Here is a 12,965-nt window from a genome sequence, read left to right on the forward strand (position 1 = left end):
GTTTGAGATTATTCAGCTTTACATTGAGATATCACGTTTTCTTCGCACATATAATAAATAAGGGAATTCCGACTCAATTTTGAGCTATATCGGTTTCTTTATTTGTTTAAAGTTAAACACAAATCAACAAAATAGGCTATCTGTGCTCTGCTCATGAAGGGTATCGAAACCCAGATTCTAGTATTGTAAGTTTGCCGACATGCCCTCTATGTCACTTTAGGCAGCTGTGTCAGAATTTACAGAGAAATAACTATTAGAAATGAGTGACGTAATGATTTATTTATGACAAACTTCTATATATATTCACTACTCAAGACCTACAGCTAATGACCTTCAGTCATACAAAAGGTCCCATATACAGTGCTTTGCAAAAGTATTAAGACAGAGTTAAAAATTACATTTCAGGCTACTTTCAAAGAAGAGTGGAAGGTGAACCACAGGTTAAACGTCAAAATTTTATTAATCTTCATATTTAGTACAATGGAATCTCATTGGAAGTGTTTGAGTTCAGTACACATTTAATATTTTATATGTCCCCTTTTTGCTTTATTAACTACACACAGTCTTTTAGGCATTATTGCAACATATTTAATCAAAGTTCCCTTTCAAATTTTGCTCCAAATATTTCTAATACATTCTCATAAAGTTTCTTTCGAAGAAACTTTTACTTTGTCAAGTTTTTGATCTATCAAATCCTAGATCTGCTCTGTTGGATTTAGATCAAGACTTTTGGGGACCATTGCACCATTTGAGTTATTCCAGCAGCTTCTTTCTTAACTAAGTAATTTCTAAATTTATTAGATAGTGTTTGGGGTCATTATCTTCTTGGTAATAGAATCCTTTACCAATTTTACATAAACCACTGGATATACCATGACGGATCAGTATCTGATGGTACTTGTGCTGATCCATCATTTTATCTATTTTGCAAATATTTGTTGTTGCCTCAACATAAAAATACTACCAAACATCACACTGATCCCACCTTTCTTCATGGTAGCTGCTACAGAATGAATCAAGTATCTTTCATCTTTCTTTCACCAGACGTACAACCTACGCTTTCAACCAAATATTTCAAACTTGGATTCATTGGTCCATAACACTCTTTTACAATCATTAACCGTCCATTGTTTGCACTTTTTAGCAAATTTCAGTTTCTTGACAACATTTGGAGATCGAAGTGAATGTTTCTTTTACAATCCTTACACGACCAAATATTCCCTTCTCATTGAGTCTTCTGATACTATATATCCTGACATTTTTCTGTCAGTTGGTACATGGTCGTTTACCTCATCCTCGAGATCAGTGTCAGTCTTCCTTTTGTCCACAAGGCTGCATAAACGAAGATACTTAACGTTGGTGCCATTGAGGTTGGGTATCCTGACTCTTCCTTTGCTATTTTCAAATTTACCTGTCTCGGTCTCTCGATCTAGGGTATACTTGACAGTGTTAGAAAAACATTTCAAGTCTGCAGCAATTTGTTAAAAAGTCCAACCAGCATCACATAAAGCTTTTATGAGAAATCTCTGCCCTACTGACAATTCTCTGTACTTTTTGAACCGTAGCATGACGACAAAACTTAATACAAAGCGTTGAACACTGCGTTTACCTAGGTTTATTTATAGATTGATATTTATTTGATTTCTTGCTAACATATATCGGTACCATACGCTATTTCCTTGCTAGTTTCTTTCTGTATAGTTAAGACGCTGCAAGTGGTACAATGACAATAATTGCAGACTTTAAATTTTATCAGTACGTTCATTCAGGCAGAACTCTTACGACACGTCCTTGGTACAAGTACATGGGAATTATAAGGAAGGATAAATATTCACACCCTGGTTCATTTTGTCAACAGGGATCAGTGAAACATTACCATATTATTGAATTTTACATTCTGCAATGGCATAGAAGAATTAGCCCCATAAAATGAAAATAATTACAAAGTATTCCCATGTCTTTACACTTTTGCACGGTGCTGTACACAATACCATGTTGAATAGCACACTATAAAAGGCCAAAGCTTGTGATCTTTCACTCTCACTCGTGCACATAAGGTAAATATCCAGGTGTAATTTTACCTTCATATGCTATACTCTTTGAGAGATATAACACACTGAAATACAAAAAGTTTCTTTACAATCATCCTGAATTTTGGGGGAAAAAAAAAGTTACAAATTGTACCTATTAGTGTTGAAACATTTTGTTTCAGATAGAGCTATAACATATCTTTCTCGAAAGGGATCAGTTGTTAAATGCATCATGCAATCTATAAATGCAAGCAATGTCAAAATATATTTCTGATGCATCCCGTCCCACCGTGACTTTATATCAGTTGTAGTTGTTTTGTGACTTAATGCAGGCCCGGCATGGCCAAGCGCGTAAGGCGTGCGACTCGTAATCCGAGGGTCGCGGGTTCGCGCCCGCGTCGCGCTAAACATGCTCGCCCTCACAGCCGTGGGGGCGTATAATGTTACAGTCAATCCCACTTTTCGTTGGTAAAAGAGTAGCCTAAGAGTTGGCGGTGGGTGGTTATGACTAGCTGCCTTCCCTCTAGTATTACACTGCTAAATTAGGGACGGCTAGCACAGATAGCCCTCGAGTAGCTTTGTGCGAAATTCCAAAAAAACAAACAAAGACTTAATGCATGCTGATTTTCGCATTCAAAATCGTTTTAATACAATGTGTATATCACAACAGAGTTCATTCTTCAAACATGCTATTGTCACCTACTTTATTTGATCATTCTATAAGTATAAGTAAAATTATCACAAAACCTCTACTTATCTTTGTCACTAAAGTACACATAAATTTAAGTCTAAAATATTCTCCAACGATAACGTCAAATGGATATATTCCTGCGCTTATAGTTTATTTCCACAAGTTTTATTTTTGATACGTTTAAATAAGCAAATTGCTTGTCGTGTCAAGAAAACGTATCAAGAGCCCCATTTTCAGTTGACAGAAATTCGAATTGAACATTATTATATATCGTAATTCCCTGATACACTTATATCAGTTTCTACGCATTTGTGTTGAATTAGATATCTGAAGAACTTAAGAACACGAAAGTCTATGTACACTTGTATACGGCGTGTTTCACAACATTCTTATAAGGTTTAGAAGTATATTTTTACCATATATTAAGTTTATTGGATTCTAACTACGGCACTCATGCTTCGTGCTGACGAGTATAACATTTTTTTATTACGTATAAATAGATTTGGCACGTACATTATACCGAAAGTCATGTTCTTACAGAACTAGTTATTATTACTAAGAATTTTTTGCTACAAAACCTAATATTTTTCTTTGTAATATAACCTCGAGGGTTACGAAAGCTACTTTCTCTCTGCCACGGGCGTTGCTGGAATCAACAAAGGGTGTAAGTGCATCCTGCCAACCAAACGTTTATCTCCCGATTCCTGTAATTCACATATAATCATCTCGATTTTCGTGTTCTACAAGTAATTATGGTTCGTCTCGTTTATCTGTATGCCGTAATCCGTATTTTATTATTACTTTTCTTTTCGCTTCGTTTACAGAGTGAACATGATAGCTAACGTATCAGTTACGGTAAGAAAGATTGCAAATCACTGGAAAAAAAAAAAAAAGGCATAGCGGTTCGTACACACATTGAAGTGTTCTTTCAAATATCTTTACTGATTTATGTCATAGTTACTGCAGAGGGCATCCACAGGGAAGCGCTTTGTGCTAAGTTTCAGAATATAAAATTACATTTCTTTTATTGTTTCTAACGTTGACTGTGTAACCCGGCATGGCCAGCGTAATCTGATGGTTGCGGGTTCGAATCCCTGTCGCACCAAACATGCTCGCCCTTTCAGCCGTGGGGGCGTTATAACGTGACGGTCAATCTCACTATTCATTGGTAAAAGAGTAGCCCAAGAGTTGACGGTGGGTGGTGATGACCATCTGCCTTCCTTCTAGTGTTACACTGCAAAATTAGGGACAGCTAGCGCAGATAGCCCTCGAGTACCTTTGCGCGAAATTCAAAAAACAAACAAACATTGACTGTTGGCATATATGAGGAATTAGTAACTATTTTTTACTCCATAGTTAAATTAAAAGAAATGTCATGAACACGTGAGCTCCCAGGGACGAAGGCCTTGGAACCTACTGTGACCCTCGGGCAGTTCTCAAACCGTTGGCAAGATAACTTACGATGATTCGCGGCTATTGCCATAATTATTGCCACATCGCACGAGAGACAAATATTTTTGAGAAACTGAAGAAAGAAATTTACTACCACTTTCAAAAAATTACATCATGGTCGACGATACCAAACTTCATCTCGTTGAAAGTAAATTCTAATGTTCGAAAATTCAGAATTATTTCTTTCTTTATTTCAGACTTTCTTGCAAAAGCTATACAACGGCGGACTGTTCATAGCCATTACTCATTCTAAGCTGATAAGGTTGACGAAAAGGCATCTCCCACTACTAACTTTTCACTACTGAATAGGGAAATTTGGAATTCACTCACAACATCCGTAGCCCCAAAGTATATACCACATTTTATAAACAACGAATCATGGACCATAAACCTTTTGATTCACAGTCAGGCACACTAACTACTAGGCTAAGTTCAACCTGGTTCATGATGGGCCGCGCACACAGTTGTCTGATCATCGCAACACTGGTAGACTCATTAATATAATGCTTAGAAGAATAAGATGAAACGCCACGAAACGATGTGAAGCAGTCCGCCCCAAAAAACAAACAAACTTTGTTTTCAGTACTGAAGATGAATTAGGCAGAAGTTGGTCGTTAGCAGCGGGATTTTGATTTATTAAATGAAAGTGGAAGAAATTCAGAAGCTGAATTAGAATAACAAAAGTAAATAAAGAATACTGTATTTAATGGGGATGACAAGAATAAAATAGACTGTATATTAGAATGGACTAAAAACAGTTGATTTGGCTAATTTAAGGAAGAAATACACTATCAAGAGATATAGCAATATACGGGAAAAGACGAAACCACGTCATCAAGTTTGACTCATTTAAAATATAAACGTTTAACTGAAGATGCAAAAATTGCTCTTACAGCCCACAACTATTTACTCACTAGTAACTGTAAGCATCTCTATTACACGTAACAATAGCAAAGCAGTCGCGTATACATAAATCAACGTAGGATAAAACGTTGGATTATCCCCTAAAAAAAAAAATAGGTTGCCTCCTTGACCGAATCATGCAACATAAAGTTGCGTCTAGGGTTGAATTAAAACATGACATCGACTATATTTATTACATTCCAAAAAAATGCTCAGTGTGCTGTGCTGCAGGTCAAAAGACCCAAAATCCGAGCTCACAACACGCCACTGAACATATTCCACGTTTTCGTCTGTAAGAGTGCTATTAAAGTACCAACTAGTCTTACTGCTTTCTTAACTGTAACAGTGTAAGCGAGTGGTGCTGTTAATATGCTTCCCTCATTCTACTCAACAGGTCAGAATTAGGGGTACTATTGTTTAAAACGTGGAACCTCTGACCTGATGCCTGTTTAATCCACGTATCACATAATACCCCATTAAAGTTATAAATACCAAATATCCAAATACATAGCTAAACAATGTAATTTCTTCACTTTTCTTTCCATTCTAGTAATTCACTAAGGGATACATTAAAGGAGTTAAAAATGGTAAAGATGGTCACGGCGATTTGCCTTTAAGAAATAAATAAATATGAATTATTCTTACAAGACTCGGAACAAAAGCCTCATCATTGACAGATTCAAGACAAATAAAAATGGGTAGTCTATCTAGTTAAACGGTTATGGAGAGTTAATTAAATGTGTCTGTGTGAATAATATTTACAAAAGTGACAAATAAAACATATTAGGACATGCTATCAAAAACAGGAAACGTATTGTTAAGTAGATGGCGTTTACTTCTAAACAATAGAAGATTCACAGATTTAGTTTTGTTTTGTTTTTAATTTCGCGCAAAGCTACACGATGGCTATCTGCGCTAGCCGTCCCTAATTTAGCAGTGTAAGATTAGAGGGAAGGCAGCTAGTCATCACCACCCACGGCCAACTCTTGGTCTACTCTTTTACCAACGAATAGTGGGATTGACCGTCACGTTATAACGCCCCCACAGCTGAAAGGGCGAGCATGTTTGGTGCGACGGGGATTCGAACCCGCGACCCTCAGATTGCGAGTCGAACGCCTTAACACACCTGGCCATACCGGGCCACACAGATTTAGTAAGAAAACAATAATTTATTATAAAACAAAAAGTATTTTGAGATTTTTACTCACTTGCCTGTTCAAATTAAAACTTTATGAACATTTACAGTTATACTTAAATATTTGGGCCCAGCCTAGCCAGGTGGTTAGAGCATTCGTAATCTGAGGGTAAAGGGTTCGATTCTTCGTCACACCAAACATATCCGCCTTTTCAGCTGGGGCGTTATTATGTTAAGATTAATCCCACTACTCGTTGTTAAAAGAGTAGCCCAAGAGTTATCGGAGGATGGTGATAACTAGCTGCCTTCCCTCTAGTCTTACGCTGCCAAATTAGGGATGGCTAGTCAGATAGCTCTCGTGTAGTTTTATGCAAAATTCAAAACAAACAAACAAACCTTCGAGTTTTTCCATAGACAAAATATAACAATTGATATTTTATCATTCTGAAATACTTTTTAAATTATCGATTCTTAGAGGTATCATCCGTAAAACTACAAACTACATCATCAAATTTCATGATATTATGCGAATTAATCACAAACCTTACGAATTATTCTGGTCACCAAGAAAAACTAACGCGAACTAATGGTATTTCAAACATCTGATTGAAATTATGTTCAACAGCAATTAGAAAAAAACTTGAAATATCAGAGATTTTAGCGTAGGCTCCAAATCTTGAACCAGTCCAACTGAGGAAATATGATCCTGTTTGTATCTAAATATAAAATTGGCAATGGCAGTGAAATATCTAAGTTTGTTTATTTTTTGAAATTTGCGGAAAGATGCACGAGGGCTGTGTTAATTTCACTACCTCGGCCTAGAAATTGTGCTTAGGTCGAGATATTTGGCTTACAGCGTAATTATAGTCCCTGATTTTGTCTAATGCTCCATGTGCTGTTATGATCAAGGCTGTGTACTTACATTCGTGCTTTACAGCGCAGCATAAATCAATGCATAACCCGACTTACACAAGTTAAGTACTACAGTAAACAGTCAAATATATTTGCATTATAGACAGCTATAAACACCAAAAGTTAGATTATTATCAAATTGTGTCACCAACAACAGGTTGATCCATCTACAATAGAAAAACAGACTTAGATGAACTCCAGTAAAACAAATTTTTTTTTACTATTACTTATCATACCCAGGTTCAATTGTACTGATAAAGAGAACAACTGTCTCACGGTTCGTGCAGAGGCTTGTTTGTTTGTTTGTTTGTGTTGGAATTTCGCACAAAGCTACTCGAGGGCTATCTGTGCTAGCCATCCCTAATTTAGCAGTGTAAGACTAGAGGGAAGGCAGCTAGTCATCACCACCCACCGCCAACTCTTGGGCTACTCTTTTACCAACGAATAGTGGGATTGACCGTCACATTATACACCCCCACAGCTAGGAGGGCGAGCATGTTTAGCGCGACGCGGGCCCGAACTCGCGACCCTCGGATTACGAGTCGCACGCCTTACGCGTTTGGCCATGCCAGGCCCGTGCAGAGGCCCACACAGTTCTTTTACAATTATATGTAAATGTACTTTCATTCGAACATGAAGTCACAAGAGATTTCTCGTTCAAACATCTTTCTACCATTAATTACAAAAACAAATCTCATTGTTCGGAAAACAAGGTTTACAAGGTATTTTAGCATTACATGTTATCAGAAAGCTTGTTGATAATTTACAATAATGAATTGTAAATGTTCTAGAATTACATTTGATAACTTCAATTGTCTTAGTTATCAAGTGGCTATAATAATGTGTAGAACATATATTACATACAAAATACAATTTTATACATCAGGAAGTTAGGTTGCAACACCCTTTCAGCTTGAAAATAGTTTGAGCTCGTAGATATCACCTACAACTGTGCCAGCTATTGATATTATAGGTTTTGTACCTCCTTACATCATTTCTCCCATCTGTACCATAACTGTTCAATAGCTTAGCCTTAGAAGATAAAGCATACCACTTCTTTTGGTTCATTAACATTTTTTTATTCATTCAAGTGCCCATTTAACTGCTGGTCATGAAGCAGATCACCAGAACTATCCTATTGCACTTCCACAAAATTTCTTTAGGTGATTCCTTTTGAGCTGCCAAGACAAGTGTTACCAACGTCTTCCCATTCATCAACTTAGTAAATATCATAAAATATGATATAAGACTCATATTATCCTTTGACTCATCCAATATTTGAAAAAACAGTGCAAGAGAGGTTCCTCAGTGATGTATGGTTTTAGCTCTTCAACGTATTCAAAGCACTAACTTGTGACAAGTACTACATAAATTGAAATGTCTCAGAATGACATAAGAAACAGCTGAGTCAGTTGCTTCCATGCTGCAAGCACACACCTAATCTACATCCAAATTTTGTACTCGTACTTTCGTTTCTCCACTGCTTTCTTGTAATATCCCTTCTGTCATGTAAGGCCTCACCCAAATATTGATATGCAAATTATTGAACGTTAACTAATACAGATCTCTAACATTCTGCACGTTCCAATTGACTCTGCTGTACATCTGCACTGAAAGGTGAACCAGATATGGAATTGTAATTCCTTATTAAACATGAGGCAGTTTAATAAAAAGAAGTCAACATATGGTCCATTTCACAGCGTGTTATCTTGAAATAACAGTAGAAGTACATACCAGTAAGTAAGTTCTGTCTGGTAATAATCTTTGCAACCATCTGATGACTTCAGAAAATAATAATAAAAAAACATTTTATTTCTGTCAACTTTTCGCCAATGCGGCTTCAACGCTATCTGTTTATTATGTCAATTTCTCTGCGCTTTGTATGTGATGAACCTAATATATCAGCTGATCTATAATATAACTTTATAACTTTTTTACCGACATATTGTAATTTGTTTGTTTTCTTTAATTTGGCGCAAAGCTGCACGAGGTTATCTGCGCTAGCCGTCACTAATTTAGCAGTGTAATACTAGAGGGGAGGCAACTAGTCACCGCCACCCACCGCCAACTCTTGGGCTACTCTTTTACCGACGAATAGTGGGATTGACTGTAACATCATAATGCCCTCACAGCTGAAAGGCGAGCATGTTTGTTGTGACGAAGATTCAAACTCGCGATCCTCTGATTACGACTCAAGCGCCTTAACAACATGGTTATGCTGGGCTCACGTATTGTGAAAGATGAAAAGTATGATACTATTGGTTTCTTATATTTTTGGGATATTCAGTTTATAACTTTGTTTCTGATATCTAAGTAACACTTTATTAGTCTTTATTACATATCTTGTTCATCGGATTTATTTTCTAAAATGCTTATGTATTTTTGTACAAATATTTATATTTTTAATGCAATTAAAATCTTTAACGTTTGACTATATTTGTTAATATGCAATTTTTTCAGCAGTCGTAGTTTCCGTACGAGAATACGATTACATCTCGTAAGTAATAACCAATCGTAGCGTCATTGTTTTTTCTTAAATCTCCTGGTGGTTCGGCAATAAGGTCGATTGTTTATAACGCTAAAATTCGCCGTTCGATCCTTGGGGTAGGTATACCATAGTTCTTTGTGCATCTTTATATTTTAAAATGTTGTCTATCATTTGAATATTAAAATGACAGTTACTCTAAAAAAATAATTAAAGCAGAATGACTTAAGAAAATCCGGTACATATATACTTTTTCGTCATGAAATAAAGACCCTTAAAATATTTGACCTTACATTTTTCATGTTGTGACAATGTTTCTTACTTGTTGCAAGAGAAAATCGATCGAACACGCCTTATTTGTGTTTTGCAGAACTAGGCTCGCGAAGGTCCCATCCATTTGCACGACCGGTTGGTTGTTCCAGAATCAGAATAACCCCTATGGCCGTAATGTTAACCGGCACCGATACATTCGGACAATCAGCTGATTACTTTCGCTTGCGCGATTTCATGACGCAAGGTTCTCTTCACCGCTACTAGTATTAATGGATGTTGTAACTTGCACCAGACCAGCAGTAATGTTTGAGGAATCGAGAAAAAGAATACAAATAACGCGTAAAATATTGTAAGTAGTTTTCAGTTGCATGATTAAGAAAATATTTATAACCCTTTAATAGTATGTTTGTTTCTTTAGAATAGAAGACGAACGGCAAGTAATACAGTTACTAGTTTCTATGGTTCTAACTGAAATTCTACTACTGAGTGCTAGTACTATTCCAATTCTTCTTTTAACTTCTTTATCTAAGCCTAAGGCTTACCTCGGAGGTTATTTCAACTTTATTCCCAACATACAAGTTTTACATGCACCATCAAGTCATCCAGAGCCCTTACAAAACCAAAATATAATATAATACATTTCTTGAAAAAAATAAACACATTCTGCAGCTATTAAACATCAGGGTCTAACGAATTTGTGTTTAAGAACCATTCCGTGCAGTCTGTTCAAGAATACCTTCTCACCAGTGTTATTAAGTGTTTGATATAATGCAAAGGCAATAACATCAAATATTTTTGTATTTAGTATTTTATGGATAGATAAATGTAGAGCAGGTGTTATTTGGAGTTATGGGAATAACTTCAGCCATATTGAAAAAAAAAAGTCATTGTTGTGACTGTTTACATTTATATACTGCACTGAAATTTTACCAAACTACAGATACTGCCACACTTCTATAAATGCTGTAGTGCTACTGTTCTTATGTTTAATAATTTGTTTGTTTGTTTTAGGGCAAAGGTACACTGTAGGCTATCTGTAGGCATTGGAATGTAAATTTTAGTGTTATAAGGCTGTAAACTTACGATAACATCACATAAAAAATGGAAGTTTAATATATAGTATAGATTATGAAAAATAGTTAGTCAAAATTATTGTATTTTCTTCTTGAGAAGGAAAAAATATATAGTAAAAAAAAATTATGTGGCCATGTCATTTTGCACAGATTAACCTTAAATGGGGAATGTTATCTGTTTCAACAAGCTAGGATGTATTGAAGACATTTTTATACTGCTAATATGTATATTTTCACTTCAACATACAGTGAAGTTGGCAAAAGTAGGAACAGTGTTGTTAAAAAATGGTGGGGTTATCTGTTCAACAGTACCTTTTAATTTGATTAAAATAAGCACATCAAAATCATTGGAATTTAAGTAACTGTAAAGTAAAATCAGTTAAATTTGTCTTCATCCTTCAAAATAGCTGAGAAATCCATAATTGGTAAAAATGAATTTTTTTGTAAAAATAAAAATAAAACTTAGTATTTTTGGCAGTACAGTAACAATGAAAAAGTTTGGGGTAGGAGTGGCTACAAGTCTTTTAACTCTTCCACCAAATATTCTACATATATGTAAAGACCAAATTTTGCCACTTGGACAACATCATCTGCCAGAATGGGCTCAGCCTTTGTCTGCTGTCTGGGTTGTCAGTTACCCCATAGTTAATTATATTGTAGTTATCTTTCATATCTGGCACTTTCAATAATTTTTAACTGTTCCTTAGTCACACTTGGCTACAGAGTATAAGACTTGTTAATTAAATTGTTCAGTTGCTTCATAATTTTCATTTCATGTAAACTAGCCAAAGTTAAAATAATACAAACTTCTTTGTTTAAGTACTGTACAACTCTGTTCTTTGAGGGTGGAAATTTCATTTTCATATTATTTATCAACATTTTCAAAAAATTACATCCAGAAATAATTTTTTCTTTCAAAATACTTTGATATTTTTCACTTTTTGCTTAAAGAATTATGAATTACAAATGATAGGCCCTATAGACTGAATTTTTTAGATTAAAGTTTCTCTAATTTTGTTTGGGATAAAACTATTCCAATTAAAATATAAACCTGTGAAAGTATGTTGTTGTAAATCCCAACATCAGCAACACTATCCAAGAAAGGAAATACCTTGTTGAGCTTCAGCTTTAAATGTTGCATTTGTATGCTTACTATTTAGATGTTTTAAAATATTCTCAGACTTTTCAAAAATTAAAAAAGTATCATCAACATACCTTTTATGTTAATGAGCTTAAAAGAAATATGACACTCCTAAAACCTTAATTTCTCAAGATGGTACATAAAGATGTTAGCTCTGACTAGGGCCAAACTATAATATATGATCACTCCACCTCTCTCTTCAAATATTTCATCACTAAAATCTTAAGTTTTCAGTATTCGTAGTTCAAAATAATTTACAGAGCCAGTTATGAAATGAGAACTGAAGAATAGAGAGACTGATAATAAATAGAAACAAGCCTGAACTAGAACAAATGGCAAATGAAACTAAGCTATTACTGGAACTTAAACATTTGTGTACCACACTGAACATTTAGCGAAATTGAATCTGTATCCCCAAATCTCAAAAGATGAGGTCTATACTAATAATGAAAAATTTTGTCTTCATTATACTTTTGTGGTTGCTGCAGCAGCTGAGCAAAATATCTGTGACAACAAGACAAGAAATAATAACACATTTGTATCAGCAAGTCAAAATAATGGTATCCCACAATCCTAGAATACCTACATTTATGAGCATTGTTATCATAAATATTCAAGGAAGATAAATTCTCAACTTATGCTGATTTGTATGAGCCTGTGTCATTCCCTTGAAATGAGTGTGACCTTGCTTTAGGAGGGGATAACATAGAAATAGGGTCAAGTGACTACAAGGTCTGTAAGACAATCATTGTGATATGTGATCCATCTTTAAGCTATAGAATTACTACAAATTCACAACTTTTTATATATCCATTTTATTAAGACATCAATAACTGAGTAGAGAATACCTGCATGTAAACATTTAACTGA

The 12,965-nt window shown here is 35.2% G+C and overlaps 1 protein-coding gene across 3 annotated transcripts in view; it reads left to right on the plus strand.

The window, feature by feature from the left end:
- Nucleotides 1-9,606: 9,606 nt before the first annotated feature.
- The window catches only part of LOC143236893 (protein Gawky-like), an 81,241-nt gene continuing 77,882 nt past the window's right edge, over nucleotides 9,607-12,965 (plus strand). For 2 of the 3 annotated variants that reach the window (XM_076475554.1, XM_076475556.1), the window contains exons 1-2: nucleotides 9,607-9,727; nucleotides 9,979-10,230. The gene's annotated coding sequence lies outside the window, so the exon portion shown is untranslated. The remainder of the gene's footprint in view (nucleotides 9,728-9,978; nucleotides 10,231-12,965) is intronic. The other variant, XM_076475555.1, reaches the window with a different exon arrangement.

The sequence above is a fragment of the Tachypleus tridentatus genome, chromosome 13, assembly GCF_004210375.1.
Source record: "Tachypleus tridentatus isolate NWPU-2018 chromosome 13, ASM421037v1, whole genome shotgun sequence".
Classification (NCBI taxonomy): domain Eukaryota; kingdom Metazoa; phylum Arthropoda; class Merostomata; order Xiphosura; family Limulidae; genus Tachypleus; species Tachypleus tridentatus.